The 19,973-nt window shown below is 38.9% G+C and overlaps 1 protein-coding gene across 5 annotated transcripts in view; it reads right to left on the bottom strand.

The window, feature by feature from the left end:
• Nucleotides 1-14,380, bottom strand: part of MEF2A (myocyte enhancer factor 2A) — a 241,816-nt gene extending 227,436 nt beyond the window's left edge. For 3 of the 5 annotated variants that reach the window (XM_036734324.1, XM_036734326.1, XM_036734323.1), the window contains exon 1: nt 13,737-14,213. The gene's annotated coding sequence lies outside the window, so the exon portion shown is untranslated. Of the gene's footprint in view, nt 1-13,736 lie in introns of all 5 variants that reach the window. The other 2 variants (XM_036734327.1, XM_036734325.1) reach the window with 2 other exon arrangements.
• Nucleotides 14,381-19,973: the final 5,593 nt, after the last annotated feature.

Genomic DNA, 19,973 nt, shown 5'->3' with positions numbered 1-19,973 from the left:
ACAGATAAGGATACTGTTACAGATAAGGATAACTAAGAGGTTAAGTGACTTGGTCAATTATTAAGATCAACAAATATGTCTTTTGTCTCTCAACAAAAATCATTTCCTTTGGTTCTACTGTAATGTCCAATAGTTTTATTCCTACCAGAAATGCCATGCTCACCATTATACAGCTACCTTCCAAAGTCTAGTTTAACCACCTGTCACACATTTTCTCACTAATACATCTCTGTGATTAATACACTAATAACATGAACTTTCATTACAACCACAATTCAAACTGCATCACAACTATAAAATCCGATTTTATAAAATCCAATTAAAATAACCAAAAATCAGTTTGTAAAACGTGTATGGATCATGTGTGTCAACAAATACTACACAGGATACCTAAGATTTCTGTCTCTACCTTTATAATTGTTATCTAAATATTAAGATTCATTTGAGGCTACTGAACTAAAAGTCATTCTGTTTCATATCTGAAGTAAAATGAAAATCAGAAAACCATAAGCTAACTTCAGAAAACTTTTTAAAATTCCATTTATTCCTAGTAGGCATTGTTTCAGGATTCCAAATGCCACCCAAAATTCTATATATTGACTGCAATTTTCATAGTTAATACCTAAAAGAAATATTTTACTTGTGAATTAGTAAAAATACTTTCATTTAAGAACTATTTTCTATATAGATAACAGGGTTTTTGTCACTTTTTAATGTAAATAGTCTTTAACAGTCAAAAACTGCTTTAGAAAATAACTAATTAAACATTTCATATGCAATCTGACAATGAATTTAGTACTACACAACATTTCCTCAAACACCACCAACTTCAAGATCCTGTATCAGGATACTCAAACTTAAGAATTTTTTTTACGTTTCTTATATAATTATTCATTTTAAGAACTCAGATCATGACTTGAAGAATTATAGATATCATAACTTTTTTAACCTCTACTACATGGTTTATGAATGAGCATGCAATAAGACAAAGAAGGTACATAACATGGTTAAAGTAAAACAAAATTATTCACAGCATAAGTAGAAAATAGCTGAATTATCCCCAGGTTTTTTTTTTTAATTTATTGTTTCATCATAACTGTAGGTTCCTCACCCCTGGTCTAGAGGATTTGTTTGTTTTTGGTTGGTTTTTTTTTTGGGGGGGGGGGGGAGAATGGCAGAGGTCTTTTCATGAACTTTAGGAAGGGTAATAGATTCTTTTTATGTAAAGAAGCAAAGCAGATTGCTTGCAATAAAAATTAAATACTCCCCAAGCAAGGCTCAGAAAAATCCAGTTGCCAGACAGATGGAGAAAGGAACATGCCAATCCTGGATAACGTGTTTGTGTAACTTGTAAAAGAATCCAAGCCCTTTCATTAGGGTCTTAAGGAGGGTGACCTGTTCTAAATGTATAATCTTAGAACTTGAAGGGGTTTCAGAAATCATAGGATTTGGCTTGGGAAGGGACTTATGAGTTGGAAAGATCTCAGTTCAAAATTTGCCTCAGACATTTACTTAGCCACACGACCTTAAGCAGGTTACTTCACCACTCTGCATCTCAGTTTCCTCATCTATAAAATGAAGAGGGTTTAATTCAATGGCCTCTAAAATCATTTCCAGCTCCAAAACTATGATTCTATTACCTTAATGATCTAATAAGCCATGGATTCTTAACCCTTTTTTTGCAGACTACCTTTGGTAGGCTGGTGAAAGCTATGGACCTCTTCTCAGAAGAATGTTATTTCAATTGCATAAATCAAATATATAGGATTACAAGAAGCAAATCATATATCTCTCACAGCTATGGGAAGGAGATATATTCTTAACCAAATAAAGGATAGAAATAATTACAAAAGATGAAATAGACAACTTTGATTACATGAAATTGAAAAGCTTCTACAAAGGCAAAATTAATATAGTTAGGATAAGAAGGGAAACAGTCAAATGAAAATAAATTTAAATTTCTTTTATGAGAGTCTGGTATCCAAGCTATATAAACTATTAACAAGAAAAAAGATACACACACACACACACACACACACCCAAAGTCATGGCCAAATAGATAAGTGGTCAAAAGATATGAACAAAGTTCTTAAAAGAACTGCAAATAATTAACAACCACTTAAAGACTATTCCAAATCACTAATAATAAGGAAAATGCAAACCAAAATAACCCTGAGGTTTCACCTCACACAATACAAATTGGCAAAAACGACAAAAGATGTCAACAGTTTCTGTAGAAGGGGTTGTAGTAAGACTGGCCAACTGTTGCATTATTGATGGGGCTATAAATCAGTATAATCATTTTAGAAAGCAATTTGAAATGATGCAAAAAAAAGTGACTAATATATACTTTGACCCAGAGATTCCACTGCTAGCCTAATTCCCCATAAGAAGAAAGCCCTCATATACACCAAAATCTTTGTAACAGCATTTTTTGTGATAGCAAAGAATTGGAAACAGAGTAGCTGCCCATATATTGGAGAATGGCAAACAAACTGTGGTCCATGAATTCAATTGAAGATTACTGTGATGTAAGAAATGCTAAATATACAGAAGCATGGAAAGATCTATATGCACTAATAGAGAGTGAAGTGAATAGAGCCAAAAAAACATTATACACAACTACAACAATGTAAATGGAAAGAACAATCATACTCATATACATACACACATGTACAATATGTGAATGCTACAAAATCATAGAGAAATTAAGCATGACTTGAAAGAGATATGAGAAAACACTCCCAAACCACTGCTTTGCAGAGGTTGACAGTTACACACTACACATATTTTCAGACTTTCTCAATGCATTGATAAATTATGCTGATCTTTTTTCCTTCTTTCTCTTTTTTTTTGTCTTTAAAAAGTACTATTTGTTATATGGGATGGCTCTCTGACAGGAGGAGAAAGAGGGATACTGGGGAAACTATGGTGATGTAAAAAACAAAAGATCAATTAAAAACTTGTACTTAAAAAAAAGCAGTGGGATATGCCCAAAGCACTATAAAACTGCACATACCCTTTGACCCAGTAATACCACTTTTAGGTCCGTATCCCAAAGAGATCATAAAAATAGGAAAAGGACTCCTGTGTACAAAAATATTTGTAACACCTCTTTTTGTGGTGGCCAAGAACTGGAAAATAAGAGAATGCCCATCAACTGGAGAATGGCTAAGCAAGTTGTGGTATATGAATGTGATGGGATACTGTTGTTCCATAAGAAATGATGAGCAGGTAGATGTCAGAAAAACCTGGAAAGACAGAGGAACTGATGCTGAGTGAAGTGAGAAAAACCAGGAGAACATTGTACACAGTAACAGCAACATTGTGCACTAACTCTGATAGATTTACCTCTTCTTAGCAATGCAAAGATCTAAGACACCTCCAAAAGACTCATGATGGAAAATGCTATCCACACTCAGAAAAAGAACTATGGAGTCTGAATGTGGATCAAAGCACACTATTTACCCTTGTTTTTTTGTTTCTTCCTTCTCACATTTCCTCCCACTGGTTCTAACTCTTCTTTACAACATGACTAATGTTTATATGTTTAATATGAATGTATATGTACAGACTATATCAGATTGCACGCTGTTTAGGGGTGGGGAGAGGGGAGAGAGGGGGGGAAATTTGGAACTCAAAATCTTATGGAGCTGAGTGTTGAAAACTAAAAATAAATAAATTTTTCTAAAAAGTCAGGTGGAGATGTGAGACTGGAGAGAGGTCAGGGTTGGGTCAAATAAACCTGAGACATCTACATAGAGATGATAATTGAAATCAGAGGAGATGATGGGATCACTAAGTGAAATAGTATAAATGGAGAAGTACACCCAGGAGAGAGGCCTGTGTCATATCCATGGTTAGTGATTGAAAGGATCAAGAGCCAGCAAAACAGACTGAAGAATAAAGTTAAAAGGACAACTAGGAAAGAACAGTGTCACTAAAATGTAGAGAATATCATAACAACCTATAGTAATCAAGGAGAGAAAGTTAATTGACAATATTAAGCTTACAGAGAGGTCAAGAAGACTAAGCATTGAGAAAAGGCCATTAGATTTGACAATTAAGAGAGCATTAGTAATTTTGGAGAGAGAAGTTTAGGTTGAATGCCAAACTGCAAAGACTTAAGGAAAAGTGTGAGAAGAAAGGAAGTAGAGGCACCTAATATAGATTCCCTTCCCAAAGAGGAAGCCACAAAAGAGAGAAAAAAGATGTTGGATGCTAGCTCAAATGAGTGTTTTGGGGGAATGGGGAGACATGAGCATGTCTGTAGGCAGTAGACAAGAGAGAGATTTAAGAGAGGTAGGGTTGAGAGAGGGGGTAATCTGCTGAAGAAGACATGATGGAATCAGAATCATGAAAGGTCCAACATAGAAGGTAGCACTTGAAACTGAGCTCTAGAGGAAACTTGGGATTCTAAAAGGTGAAGGTAAACAATGAAACTAACATAAGTGAAGAGATTGGGGAAAAAAAAATATTTACACAGCATTTTAAGATTTGCAAAGTATTTTCACAAACTTCACATATGCTGACTTGAGTGCTACAAGTACTCTGTGAATTAGATACTGTTATCTCATTTTATAGATGCATAAACTGAGGCACAGAGAAATTAGGTGACTTACCTAGGATCACATAGCTTGTAAGTATCTGAGAAAGGATTCAGATTCAGGTCTTCCTGACTCCATGTCAAGGATTGTACCCACTATACCACACAGATTCTTCAAAACCAAAAGACACAGCGGAAAAGTGTCAAAAGATATGGACGGTTCTCAAAAAGAGAATTACAAACTGTCAACAATTAAATGAAAGACTGCCTCCGACAAATTAAGGCCATTAAAAGAGGCCATTAGAATTCACTCTATTCTTCATCCTACCAAAATGCACATGTCCTCTTCATCCGCAAGAAAAAAAAACAAAAAAAACTTGCTACTCATTAGCATTCCATGTCTCTTTTCTTCCTTTTGTGGCTAACTTGAGAAGTTAGTCAACAATCAGTGCCTCCACTTCCTTTCCTCTCACTCTTTTCAGTTTGGTTTCCAACCTCATCATTCAACCTAAACTGCTTTCACCAAAGTACTAATGACCTTTTAACTGCCCAATCTAATGGTCTTTTCTCCAACCTCACCCTTCTTGACCTCTCTGCAGCCTTTAACACGGTTGATCATCCTCTTCTTGATACTTTTTCCTCTAGGTTTTCATAATACTGCTTTCTCCTGGTTCTCCTCAGTCTCCTTTGCTGGCTCTTGATCCAAGTCATACCCACTAACCATAGGTGTCTCACAGAGCTCTTATTCTGGAGCCTCACCTCTTCTAATTCTACTTTACTTGGTGATATCTGCTCCCAGAGAGTCAATTATCATCTCTATGCTGATGATTCTCAAATCTACTTTACCAGCCATAACTCTTTTGCTCATCTCCAGTTTCACAAATAAGGATATCTCCAACTTAATGTCTCACAGACATTGTAAACTCAACATGTCCAAAATTACACTCAATATCTCCTCAAAAAACCTTCACCCCTTCCAAACTTCCCTATTACCATGAAAGACACCACCATTCTCCCAGTACCCAGGCTCACAATCTAGGTGTTATCCTCAATTCCTCACTCTCATCTGTTGCCAAGGCCTGTTGATTTTACCTTCATAACATAAAATCCTGTTTGGCTTTCAAAGCCCTTCATAATCTCCCCCTTCCTACTTTTCCAATCTTCATATACCCTACTCCCCCACCATGTGCTACGAGATGCTGTTTTTTATGCTGTTTATGCATAGTTGTTTATAGGTTGTCTCCTGCATTAGATTGTGAGCTCCTTGAGAAAAGGGGGCTGTCCTTTGTTTTTCTTTGTATCTCTAAGCCCTTAGTATAGCGATTGGCACATACTAAGTGCTTAATAAACTCTAGGTGACTGACACTGAATCACCAATAATAAGAAACACAAATCAAATCATTTTGAAGTTTCACCTCACACCTAGCAAACTGGAAAAGATGGGAATACTTAATTGTAGTGGAACTGTAGAAATATGAACTCAGTAATACACTGTCAGGAGAGTTGTGAATTGGTTCAACTGTTCCAGAAAAGATTTGTAAGTATGCTAAAAAAAAAAAAGTCATTAAAATGTTCTTAACCTTTGACACTGTAATGTTAATGTGATTGAAGATCTTCCCCCACCCATTCTTATGCCCATTAATAGGAGCCTATTGGGGGAGGGACTTGCCTTAGAGGGAAGCTTGTTTATAGGAAGGCTCACACCTTTTGCTAATTTCTAATTAGACAGTGGGTCACTAGGGTTGTGATGTCCTCTGGCTCTAAAATGGATATATATACTCTGAGGTTAGCATTTTGCACTGGGGCTCACTCACTGGAAGACTGTTCCTGTGATTTGGCCAGAAGAGACTCCAGGGAGCCATTAAGGAGCACACCCCCTCCCTGCCTTTTGAAAACCCAGATGTTGATGTTTCTCTCTCTGGTAACTATGTATGTATTGCCTTGGTCAGACAGCTAGAAGCCCTGTCTGTTGGTCTTTATTTCTCTGTAACTTCTGCTTGCATATTCTCTGAATTTCAGGGTGCTGACTTTTCCCCTGAACTACGTGAATGATATATATGGTTACAGTAATATTGTTGACCCCTTTAAAGTTGCTTTCCTTTAGAAAAGCAGATCAAAGAATCTCTGCTAGCAGCCCTCCTGTGCACTGGTGTTATTGGTCTTACACCTCTACAGCAGCTGCAAGTAGCACTGCTGTTACAGACACACAGATCCCACTACTAGGCACATAGCTCAAAAAAGGAAAATGATTTAAAAATTGTATCACATATACCAAAACATTTAATTTCACTTAAAAACATTTAACTAATAATGAGTGTGGAATGCTGGATATAATGGACACGGTCAGTTGATTATTCATTAGTTTTGCTCAACTAGTTTTCTCCTTTTTTACTCTTATTATAAGGGCTGGCTTTCTAGGAAGGGATCAGAGATATATTGGAAAGTGTAGGTAATACACAAATAGATATCAACAAAAACTTGTTTTAATAAATAAAAGGCAAAAGTGAGCTGGAAGTACATTCCAGTGATAAGGCACAGCCTGTGCAAATGCAAAGAGACAGGTGGTAAAATGTCTCCTATGAGAACAATTTGGAATTATGTCCAAAGGGCTACAAAACTGAACATACCCTTTGATCCAGCAATACCACCACTAGGTCTATATCCCAAAGACACACAAAAAAGGGAAAAGGACTTATTTGTACAAAAATATTTATAGCAGCTCTTTTTATGGTGGCTAAGATTACTGGAAATCAAAGGGATGCTCAGTAATTGGAGAATGGCTAAACAAGCTGTGGCATATGATTGTAATGGAATATTACTGTGCTATAAGAAAAGACAAGCAGGATGATTTCAGAAAAACCTGGAAAGATTTACATGAACTGATGCATAGTGAACAGAACCAGAATACTGTACACAATAACAGCAATATTGTTTGATGAAGAACTGTGAACTTAGCTATTCAGCAATACAATGATCCAAAACAATCCCAAAGGACTGATGAAGCATACTATCACCTCCAGAGAAACAAATGACATTGCTTGAATACAGACTGATGAATGCTATTTTTCACTCTCTCATTCTTTTTCTTTTGAGTCTTCTTGTACAAAATGACTAATATGGAAATGTTTTACATAATTGCACATGTATAACCTATATCTGTTTACCATCTCAGGGAGAGACGAGAAAAGGGAGGAAGGGAGAGACAGAATTTGGAACTCAAAACTTTAAAAAAAAATGTTTTTTAAAACATTTTAAAAATTGTTTTAGCATGTAATTGGGGGGAAAATAAAAAATATATATTTTTTAAATGTCCCTCATAAGGAACAACAAAAAGGCCAATCTGGCCAGATCACAGTGGCAGTGGAGGGAATTAATATAATAATAATCATATTATTATTAATATTATATATTAGATTATGATAATATATAATAATTAGTATAATAAGCCTGAAAAGGTAATTTGGAATTAGAGTCTCAAGGACTTTAAATGCAAAACAAAAGAGTTTATATTTGATCCTAGAGGCAACAGAAAGCCACTGGGGTCACTGAAGACAGTTAAACGTGCACCAAACAAATATAATTTGGCAGATGTGCAGAGAGGATAGACTGAAACAGGGAACCAATTGGGAGGCTACTGATAAGGCAGAAATGAACTAGGGTGGTAGGCATATAAACAGAAAGAAGTGAACAGATGCAAAAAATATAAAGGTAGAACTGAAAGATTTGGAAACTGCCTGGCTATATGAAGTGAGGAAAGAGTGATGGATCAAGGATCATTCACAGTCTATAAACACAAGTACCTGGAAGGGCAGTGGTACCCTAAACAGAAACTGAGAAGTTTGGAAGGGTGTGTATGGGGGAAAATATTGTGTTCTGTTTTAGGTTTGTTGAGTTTGGATAACCAATCTGAAACATCCGATGGGAAGTTGGTGAAGTGAAACTGGAACTCAAGAAAAAAATTAAGGCTTGGCATATAGTTATAATAATTGCACAGATATAATAATTGAGCACAGGCAAGCTGATAAAGGCACCAAAAAAGAGGCTGTAGAGAAAAAACCTTGGATAGACCACTAGGACAAACCCACAATTATGGAGCAGGAATGAATGATTCAGGGAAGGAGACTAAGAATGAAGAGCCCTCATTAAGCACCTACTAGGTATGGTGCTAGGTAAAAGGAGAACCAAAATAAGGCAGCATCATGAAAACACTGAAAAGAGAAGGTATCCTGAAACAGAGTGGTTAATCAAGTCAAATGTTGGCAATTAAGAGATCACCGGTAACTCTGGAGACAACAGTTTCATTAGAATGATAAGGTCAGAAGCCAGATTACAAAGTGTTAAGAAGTGAGAAGAAAGAAAATAGAGGCAACAGCTGTAGATGTTTTTTTTTTGTTGTTGTTGTTGTTGTTCCTAGTTTAGCTGTGAAAAGGAAGAGAGCTATAAAAGAACAGCTTCCATGAATGGTAAAGTTAGCAAAAAAAAATTTTTAAGGATAAGGAAAGACCAAGGCATATGTATAGGAAGCAGGAAGAGCCACTAGATAAGAAGATATTGAAGATGAAAAAGGATGATCCAGAAAGAAATCTATTAGAGGAAATAGTAGGGAATGGGATCAAGAACACAAGTAGGAAGGTTGGCCTTGGTGAGTAGAAAGGTCACTTCATAGAAACTAAAGTAAAAGAACTGAAAGAATGAAGAATGAGGTAAGGGGTTTTGAGTTGTAGAAAAAGAGAAGAAGGAAGCTTACTGCCAAAGACCCCTGTTTTCTCAATAAAGTACGGAATGAGGTACTCTGCTAATAAGGTAGAGGGATGGGAGTTTTGAAGAGAGACGTTTTGGAAAAGATGCTTTGGAGAATAGGATAAAAAAATCAGTTATAGAATATTAAAAGGATTGGATTGTTATAATGAGGGCCCAGTTGATATTAGATATGTCAATTTGTAGTAAGATTGGCACAATTGAGGGACTTTCTCCAGCACCATACAACAGCATATAAAGAGGAGAAAGTAAATGATGGAATACAGGGTTGAGATTTGGCAAGGAATAGGACAACGGGGAACAAGGAATTCAAGAGTTGAGGACAATGAAATGTTGATAGATAAGCATAGTTATATACTAAATAACTATAGTGTCTCTGTGAGAAAGAGGAAAATTAAGACAAATTAGGGGTGAAAGTCTGGGTGGAGGGTTACTGGAGATCATTGTGAGGATAATGAATAGGTTTAGCCAGAGTGCAGCATACAGAAAAAGATGATTCCATCTATACGAGAATGTATAGTTGGACAGAGAAATTTAAAAATTCTTGATCACAGAAATGGAGCACTTGTGAGTGATGTGACATGTGATCAAAGGTTTGCTGTTACATCCTTAGATGTGTCTGAAGTGGAGTAAAGAAGTAAGTTATGGAATTGGTGAAAGTGAAGAACTTGAAGGAGGAAATATCAGTATTTCCATTGAAGGAATATGGCAATCATCCATTCCTACAGTTTTAAATGCCTTACACAGATTTCTTCTAAATCTATCCAGTCCTACATTTCCAAATGCCTGATGAATATCTCTACCTTGATTTTCAATAGATACCTCAAACTCAACATATTCAAAAGTTGCAGCCTTTTCTCTTTCTTCCCATTTCCTTATTTCTTCATGATTTCTCTATCCTTCAAGTAACCCAAAAGTTTTCCCTCATCTAACCTCTCCATCACCATCACTCCAAATATCCAGTAATTTATCAAATACAGTCGATTATACCATCACAATCCCATTCAAATCTATTACTTTCTACTCACATTGTCACCAATCTAATTTGAGCTCTTTAAGCAATGTCATCCTGTTTTCTTTACCCTCAATCTCACCAGCAGGCCAGCTCATCATTCACATAATGCTCAAGTCCAACAAGTCATTCTCAAGGTCAAAAATAGTGGTTTCCCAACTCCTACAGGATAAAAGGCAAACTACGTTAGCCTGGTATTTAAGGCCTAAAAAATCTCCCATCTACCTTTACAGCTTTATTTCACACAATTCCTTTTCATACAGGCTACATTCCACTTCTAGTACAATTTTTTTTCCTATCTTGCCTTGCCATCTTTCTAACCTCCATGTACTCACAAGCTAGAATTCCTTAGTTCCACACAATACTAATAAGAACTTATTCACAGGGTACTTTGCAGTGTACACATATACACTTATTGAAATCTTTTCTTCATGGTACTAGTTTCAGTACTACCTTCTCTATGGAAGAGTTTTTGATTCTTCTCTCCCACAACTGAAAATTTAATTTAAATTTTCCTCCTTAAATTTTCTTACATTTTTGTCTGAAACTCTTCTACCTATATCACATTGTATGCTGTGTGTGTTTTTGATTCAGCCCTATTAAACTGTAGGCTGCTTCAGAGTGGAAACTGCTATTTTATATTTCTGAAGCTATGATATCTATGAAGATAGTTTTAGCACCTAGCACAGTACCTTACTCATAGGTATTTAACAGATGCTCATTATTGTGGAAGGCATTTCTTACATGACAATACATTTTTAGCCTTCAGAATAGTAGTTCAATATCTTATGCAAAAAGAAATAAAAGAAAGAAACTGCTTGGAAAAAAATTGAACACTAAAAAGCACCTGAACTTCCCTTAAGTATGACTTCTACACCTTTACCTCCACCAATAGAAACAAATTAGTTTACAAAACCTCTATGGGGTCATAAGACAATTATAATTTATAATTTAGATGCAACCCACACTACTGCTCTCAGCATGGTGTTGTTCAAATCACAACTTCCAAGCTCTGTGGCACTATTTTTCTGCGTCATAATTTAATTTTATGCAGTACTTAGTAGGAGGTGATTTAAACTTTCCTCATCATTATGACTAAAATCTTAACAGTTAAACACAGATATAATATGAAAATAAAAGCAAAAGAAAAACCACAAATCTTTTAAAATGTACTTTAACATAACTTTTAGCAAAAAAAACCTTAGTGATTGCAAGTAAGTACCAGTATCTACAATTCCTAAAGCACAAGTATCCTTTAGAAAGCATCAAGTTATTCTAAAGTAAATTGATATATTTTTAAATCATTAGTTTATGCAGTGAGGGTCTTTTAATCATTATTACAACTTCTTGTTTTACCATTTCCAGTGAAAAATACAATGTTTAAGTTAATTATGAGTACAGTAATATATATATAAAACCAATTCTAATCTTAGAACTATGATGTTATGAACATGTATTCCATTTGTCACAATGTTGAAAGCAAAACTGTCACCTCTAGAAAGAGTAAAGATAGCTGTCTCTTAAAATATGGTATTCTCATAGCTATTTTAACCCTGCATGTCCCAAAGTAAATTCTGATTAAGATAAATGGCATTTTGTATGTCTTCAAAAAAAGTCATTACTTTTTCCTATAGATTGTTCGTGTACCTGTCATCATGAACACAGATGTTAAAACTGACAATCCTAAGCACTTAAGATGACAAAACAACAAAATTGAATTCTTAAGGACAAAGCAGATATTATTATGCAAGTAATACCTAAGTACAGTCAGAAAATTTTCCAGCTACACAGTAATAAATGATACAAAAAATGTTTTATATCACTGATAAAAATCTAAAAGTTTTAGAGTCTTTACACAGAAAATGGAGAAAGATAATATATAACAGCAGGTCCTTTTTCTAACATATCTCTAACTCTTATTTGGTACTAGTATGTCATTTCCTTATCCTAATATAAAGGTAAATATCTAGAACCTTCCGCAAGCATATCAGCCACTACTATACAATCGGAGAAAACTCAATTTAAACTTCCGACTTTCCACTTCAACAACAATCTCTCAATTTGTCACTACTAAATCTTGTTAGATGTAGAGTTGCTTAATTTTGAAAAAGCTAACCATCTTAATTGCTGTTGAAACACCACAGCTAGTCCTACATTCAGAGGTAGGAAAAAAAAAAGCTACTATAATCCAGAATATATCCATAGGACAGAGATTTACTGAACCACAGAGTAGAAAAAGCAGCCTCCTTGCCAGCTTACTCCTTCATTACTAAAGTCACTCAGTTAACACAGTACTGCTTCCACATTAGCAGGTGTCTCTCACTACATTTCTTTCTTTCCCCCCATCCCCAAACATTTCTCCTACCTTACATGTATTGACTGCTTACTGCCACAGAGCATTTTAAAGATTGCAATGTCTCACCCTATACATGTTGTCTTATTCTACTTCCCCTCCCCACAAAGACATAAGAACTTCCTAAACCAAAAAGTGACATGACTAACCCATAAATCTAAATCAGCCTTTTTCACAAAGCAAGAAAACCCTGGGAGATCCAATTAAGAGAAACATTATCAACAAACTACAGGTCAACATATCCAAAGCGTTCCCGAGCCACAATGACAGGGTCAGAAGTAGCAGGAACTTCCAGTGGCCCAATTAAGACAATGGCATCCTCTAATAGCCTCAGGCACCCCAGCCTCAGAGAACCTCGCCAAGCCCAATAGCTCCCTTAACTTTCAAAAGCCGGACTGATACTCTACTGCCTCCCAACAATCCCCCACCCTCAAAATAGGTGGAGGCAAGATAGGATGCAACCATCAAATTGTTCATGATTCTTTCCAATAACACGGCCAAAAGTGACTATCCCTTTATTTGAGGAATTCCGCCTCCCCCCATATATACAAACACCCTAACTTCATCCCCAAATAAGAGCCCCAAAGAGCACCCACACAAAAAAACCTTCTACACCTTTTACTAATGGCACATCCAGGCTCACGCTTCTCCAAGCCTCCCAGCACCGTGACACCACTCACCTACCCCACCTCCTCAGGGTACCTCCTTCTCCTCCCGACGACCCTCACCTCTGAGACAGTGAACCCTGGCACCCCTCCTCATCCCTCCTAACACCTCCCCACCCCCCCGCTCTCACAGAGCTCTCATTAGCGTGACCCCGCAGCCAAACGACCCCCTCCCACCTGGTCGATCCACATCAGTCCAGTGTAAGCCCAGCGGTCCCAGATCCACTCCCTCCAGCTGAGCCCCCAGGCCCCCGAGTACGGCCCGCCACCCCCCCGACCCCAATAAACCCACACCCAGCCTCCTACCCCGGCCACTTCACGGAGACAGACGCCCGTCCCCTAAACCCTTTCCCCCTTCCACTCCGTTACCCAAGTCTGGATATGAGCCAGGTCAGAACTCACCGTATCCCCCCGCGGGGCTAGCTTGCACACATTCACACACACTCACACACACACACACTCACACACACATACACGGCACTGCCCGAAGCCTCCTCCTCCTTCAACCTGGGACTCACTGGGACATCAGCGGATGAATCCCAACACGGAGGCTATTTTTAGGAGACAGGGCCCCAGCCAGGCCGGAACTTCTTCCTCTCGCCGCGCGCGTGCGCCGTACGATTTTTCTACCTCAGTGTCCTTACGCCTTCTTTTCCTCCCTTTTCCCTTCCCTCTCGCCCCCCAGTGGATAAGCCTCCTTTTCGCGGCTCTCTTCCCGTTGCGTTCTAACACAGCGGGGCCGGTGGTGAAGAGGTTGACAATGAAGTTGGAGGGCTAATCAGTGCCTTTAGGACCAAGGAGTATCCCACTGGGACGTGAGGCCCGGACTATATTTTTCCGGGTGGGTGAAGGGACGGATCACCCCGCACAGGAAGGAGATGACGGCGGTTTGGCGCCGGGAGATGGTGTGGAGCTTGGCTTTCCTCTGAAGGACGGTGTTCCCCTGGAAGGGATATTGGTCACTTGATGCTGGTTCGGACGCCTCCAGGGGTGGGGCCCACCGGCAGCCTTCGCGGCCCTTTAGAGGCGCACTCTCCTCCTTCTCCTCCCCCCCACCCCCTCAGACTCGGACCAAACCACCCGGAGCAAGACCGGCGACACCAGGGACAAAAAAAAAAAAATTCTCAAATCACTGCGCGCAAGCGGAGCCATCAGCCAATAAAGGCCCAGGGAGGGCGGGGCTCCCCGGGGAAGCTGGAGATGCTCCAGTCAGAGCGACCCCGGATCAGGACCGAAGCTGGTGGGGTGCCAGGCAGGATGGGGGGATGGGGGGGCCAAGGGGGGAGGGTGGAGAACAGACCTGGAACGCATGCGTCAAGAAGCCGCGCATCGAGTCCTGCCTATGGCGGGTGTACCTCGCCGTGCCCTTCGGGGCACTTGCCGATGTCTCCTCTTTCCTTCCTCCTGCCCTTGTTCTTGAGGCTCTGTCTCCCTCCCCGTCGCCTTGGGCCAGTCCAGCCACGCTTCTCTCCCGGCCTTTCCTTCCCCGCAGCCCCACCCCCGGCTCCGCCTCGCCCAGCCGCCACCCCAGCCCGCTGGCACACTTTTTCTATCTCCCTCCGGATCTCGCAGCACTTCCCGGGCGCTCATTTATTGTTATTTGCACAGCACCTGTAATCGCAGGACCGGCTTGACGGCGGGTGCGAAGCGCTAAACAAACACAATGGAAATCCCTGCCCCACAAAGGCCGCGCTAGCGGCGTAAATCTCGGGCGAAAAAAAAAAAAGTGAGCCGCCACCTCTGGAAAAGAGAGTTCTGTGCTGGCTCTGTTCACCTCTTGTGTGAAAAAGAAAGCCCTCCAGCCCAGGATGGAAAACTGGGGAAAGACGTCCCTGCCTCTGTAGAACAGCTTCCCGTTAGGAAGAAAGCGGTGCGAGGGAAGGTGTCTGACAGCCACAAAGGCGGTCTTTTTATATCTTCTCCCCCTAAAAAAAAAAAGTCTGAGGATATGGGACCTATTCCTTAACAGACTTAATCTTATCGATCTTACCTTACTTCTTCGGCCATGAAAGCCACTTTCTCTCAAGGGCTATTTCTTTTTATGAGAGCCCAGCACCTGGATCTGGAGGAGCACGTGTGCTGATTGAATATACGAAGCATAAATGAGTGATTTCATTTGTAGGTGTGAAAATAAATTCTAAAGCTCCCTATAGGTTGGGGGTGGGGAAGGGCGGGAGCAGTGACTGGAGTCAGTTTTACATTTCTTGGGTCCCTACTGTGAGCTGAGCACCTGATATTGGAGAAATACAAAGTGAATAATGTAGAAGACATGATTCCTCGTTCAATATACTGCTAATAATGTAACGGGGAAAACAACTGGGAGACAAATAAGACGTACATATATAAATATATGTAACAGAAAAATAAACATTTAACCTCAAGGGTATGTATATAATGCAAGTCCTAAATAAAACAAGTGCTTTAAAAAGTATACTTCAACAAAATTTGGAATAAATCAGAAATTAATGTGAAAATACATTTTTTTTCTCCTTTCCAAACCTGCTGGAAACCGTAGAAACCTCTGCACATAGTTCTGTGACTCCACTCACTACAACGGGGAAACATTTTTACTCAAAAAGTAGGACTTGGTTGGAGAAGGGAGGGATGTTACCGAGATGATTCCTGACCCCCACCCTTTCACCTCACTAGAAGGGAAAAGGGGAAAAACAAAGCACTGAGAGAAATAAAACAGGATGTTTCAAAGTGGTTTTCTTTTACTCAGTAGTGGAGTGAAATTAAAGCCCTCCAAAAAAACGAATACTGTGCCTTTTTGCTCCACCCCATCTCAAAACCTGCCCAGCTGCTGAAAAGATTTTGCATTTGGATTGCTCGAGCCCCGGAGGGCAAGGAGGGAACTCTGCAATGAATTTAAGCAAAAATTTAAGGGAACCTTTGCATTGTCCTGGGAGAGACTGTTTCTTACTACAACTCCACGAAGCACTCTAGGTACCCAGGTACACATGGAAAGAGCACTAGATTTCTGATGGGAACACCTGAGTTTGAGTCCTGGCTCTGTCACTTGTCTTGTGAACTTGAGGAATTCATTTAGAGCCAAAGGAGGACTGCAGAGATGATTTAGTCCAAGTCTCATATTTTAAAGATGAGAACGGGGATGCCCGAAGAAGTTAAGAAATTTGCCCAATTGTCACACAGGCATTTGAAACTAAGTCTTCTGACCTAAGATCCACCATTCTTTTCACTGTTTCACACTGCCTCCTTGGCCTCGATTTTCTCTTCTTTGTATATTTAATGAAGGCATTGGCCTTTATTATCTCCAAGATTCCTTGTGCCTTTGGTATTCTGTGGTTCTGTAGCTATGGAAAAGTTAGAAGCAGAAACAAAAATGAGCTTAAGAATTTTAGATCACAGAAAATTATAAAATACCTACTGTGAAATACCTATGACATAATCAAGTCAATCCTTTGAAGTGAGATTTCATTTCTTCACTTTATAAAATAGGAATCTGAATACCTGCACTACCTCCCTAGTGCTTTGTTGTTACTGTTGTTCATTTATTCAGTCATTTAGTCCTATCCCACTCCCCCTGACCCCACGGACTGTAGCATGCCAGACCTTTCTATCCTCCACTATCTCTCAAAATCTGTCCAGGTTCATGTTCGTTGTTTCCATGATACTATCTACCCATCTCATCCTAGTGCTTTGTAAGTGCCAACATGCTATAGGAATGTAGTAGGAAACAGAGCACTGTGCTAGGAATCAAGAGACCTGTGATCTATCATCCATGCTGCTAACTTTTCTAACCTTGATAAATCATTTAATCTCTCTGGGCCTCAGTTTCTTCATTTGTAAAATGAGGCACTTGGACTAGATGACCAAAATCTCTTCTGATTCTAAAAATAAATTACATTCCTAGCCTCAGTTTTAATTCAGCAGGTGTTTTCAAAGTCTATTCTACTAGTACTTTGTGGAAGGAGGGCAAGAACTATTTCACTTTGTCTTCATAGCTTCAGCCTAAAATAATGTCTGGCATATAGTAATTTCTTTAAAAATGTTGTTGATTAATTCTTGATAGATAATAGTGGCTCATTAAACATTTGTTGATTTTATGATTTATGGTATTATGTATAAATGGTTATAAAACTGTAATGTCTCAAATTATTTAAATGCAATTTCAGACACCACCTAGTTTCCCCAAAGGTACCTGGAAATACATTCCTTTCCTACCAGAAATGTGTTGGGAGCCTTTGGTATGGGGGTCAAAACTGAAAATGCCTGATGATTCCAGCCTTGAGCTGGTATAATAACACTTATGCAAAAGAGAACATTCCTTCTTTGCCTTCATTCACTGCTTTACCTTAAAAGTCCGCCTCTTCCTGTTATTCTCAGGCACAAAATCTCAGTCCTTTCTCACTTTAGGAAGAAGTATAGCCAAAAAAAATCATTCATTTAGCAAGCTTTTATTAAATAACTATTATGTGGCAAGGCATGTACGGAATCTTCAGGGAGAGTGAGTATGTCTGGCGTGAGGGCTTACTGAGCCCTTTTCATGGCTGCTAATCCACCTTTGCCGTCTACCTTTCACTTTACTCTCACCTGTGGCTCCAAGAAGCTGTACCATCCACAATGGTCACACCCCAGTAAAACTGCCTAGGCAAATGGCTAAACCAAGTTGAGGGCAAAAGACAGGCCTCAAACCTGTCCATGAGTTAGAAGAAGTCTATTCCAAGCATGTGAAAACTTTCCCCCAGTAGAATAGGCAGATAAGCACAATTTGTTTTAATGGACATGAATGAAGTAGGAGCTACAGGGCTCTTAGAGCTTAGTCAGACATAGAAGACACCAGGTCATTCACTGCATCTAAGGCCATCACCGGTTGTCCTGACTTTTGTCTTGCCGCTGGACTTAGAGGACTCAAGAAGAGAGATTGAAGCTGTCAATTTGGTGCAACTCTGCCTTGCTTAAATCCAATTCATAGACAAGTCATCACCTCCTGACATCATCAGTCCTCTTCCAAAATGAAGGACAAACAAGTATGTGCCAGACACTGGGAGGAAGGTGTGAGGTACAAACAAAAACAAAACAATTTCTTCCCTTGAGGAATATACATTTTCTTAGGAGCAGGGAGGGCAAAATGAACACATAAGTGAATACAAAATATTTACAAAGAAAACGCAAAGAATTTAATGTGGAGAGGTGGTTCTCACTGGCAACTAGGAAGATCAAGACAAGTCTTGCATAAGAGGTATAGCATTTGAGCTGAACCTTGAACGTAGATAAGAGTTCTTCTACTAGGCAGAGTTGAGGAGGGAGTATATTCTAGTATGGTTGTATCAGTCAGGGTGCTTTCTGGAACAAATTGGTAAATTTAAGCAGAATTTTGAAAGAAGGATGTGGATTTGAGAAAGGAAATAGTATGCCAGGCAAAAGAATGTCAGGGAAAAGGATATTAAAGTGAAAGGAAACAAGCAATAGGTAGGGTAAAGGAAATAGGTTTACCTAAGAGGTTATGAATCAATTTATTACCAATTTATTACCAACTACAGTTAGTAGTTGGAAGTAAGAAAAAGACTTTAGAGTTTTCATTTAATAAGGCAAATTTCCTCAATGCCATGTTTCTGTAGATTCTTAGATGAACAGATACAATCCCAAAACTCCTAACATGATGGAATCATATCTTTAGAGGTGGAAAGAACCTTCTGGGCCATTGTGTCCAAACCCTTCATTTTACAGGTGAAGAAACTGAAGTCCAGGGAGGCTAAACAGCTTGCCCAGGGTCACACAGTTACTGAGTATCTGAGACAGTATTTGAAGCCAGGTCTTTCTGGCTCTGACCACTCTTCCATGCTGTTTCTCCAAATGTGAAAATATATATAAAAAACATTAAGATCGTACATCCATTTCATGACATGAGGAAAATCCCAAGTCAGTATGATATAGTGGAAAGAACACTGGCTTTAGAAGCAGATGACCTGGTTTCAAATCCCACCTCTGACACAACTTATATGACCTTGGGAAAAATCATGTGACCTCCTTTGGCTTCAGTTTCCTTATCTGTAAAATTGCACTAGATAAATGGCTTCTGAGGTCCCTTCCAATTTTAAATCTGTGATCTTATGACCCTTGTTTAGAACTCAGTATCTTAAAGAAAAATAGAAATGGATGAAAGACTGAATGAATGATCATTGATTAAGTATTCACTATGTGCCAGGTGCTACGCTAAATGTTAGAAAATATAAGCAAGCTAGATGGTCCCTGCCCTCAAGGACCTTACATTATAGTGGGGAAAAACATCAGAGTTGTAAAGTAGGTAGAGAGGAGAGGGTAACCACTGTTACCTAGAAATTTTGAACTGGGTAGAAAATAGTGTAGCGGCATGATTCCAGGCAAGAAAAGGTAAGTCTCATGTATCAGAGCCACAAGTCTTCTTGTTTGAGGAAGAGAAATATAGTCAATGTTTAGGCAATGTGGTATGGAAATATCTAAGAAGTGGCACCAAATCCAGCTGCTATGAATTAGATACAATGCCTTGTATTTCAACCAAAACAGTCCCACTCCTACAATGGGCAGTTTTAATATCACTATATTAACCAATTGTAAATATTTTAGAAAATCAGAAATGCACATTTCAAATTACACATCTCTAATTCATAAGTAGTTAAAATGTAATGTAGTAGAGAG

Source organism: Trichosurus vulpecula, chromosome 8, assembly GCF_011100635.1.
Source record: "Trichosurus vulpecula isolate mTriVul1 chromosome 8, mTriVul1.pri, whole genome shotgun sequence".
In the NCBI taxonomy this organism is placed as follows: Eukaryota; Metazoa; Chordata; class Mammalia; order Diprotodontia; family Phalangeridae; genus Trichosurus; species Trichosurus vulpecula.
The sequence above is the reverse complement of the archived record's forward strand: the minus strand, read 5'-3'. Positions and strand labels throughout refer to the sequence as shown.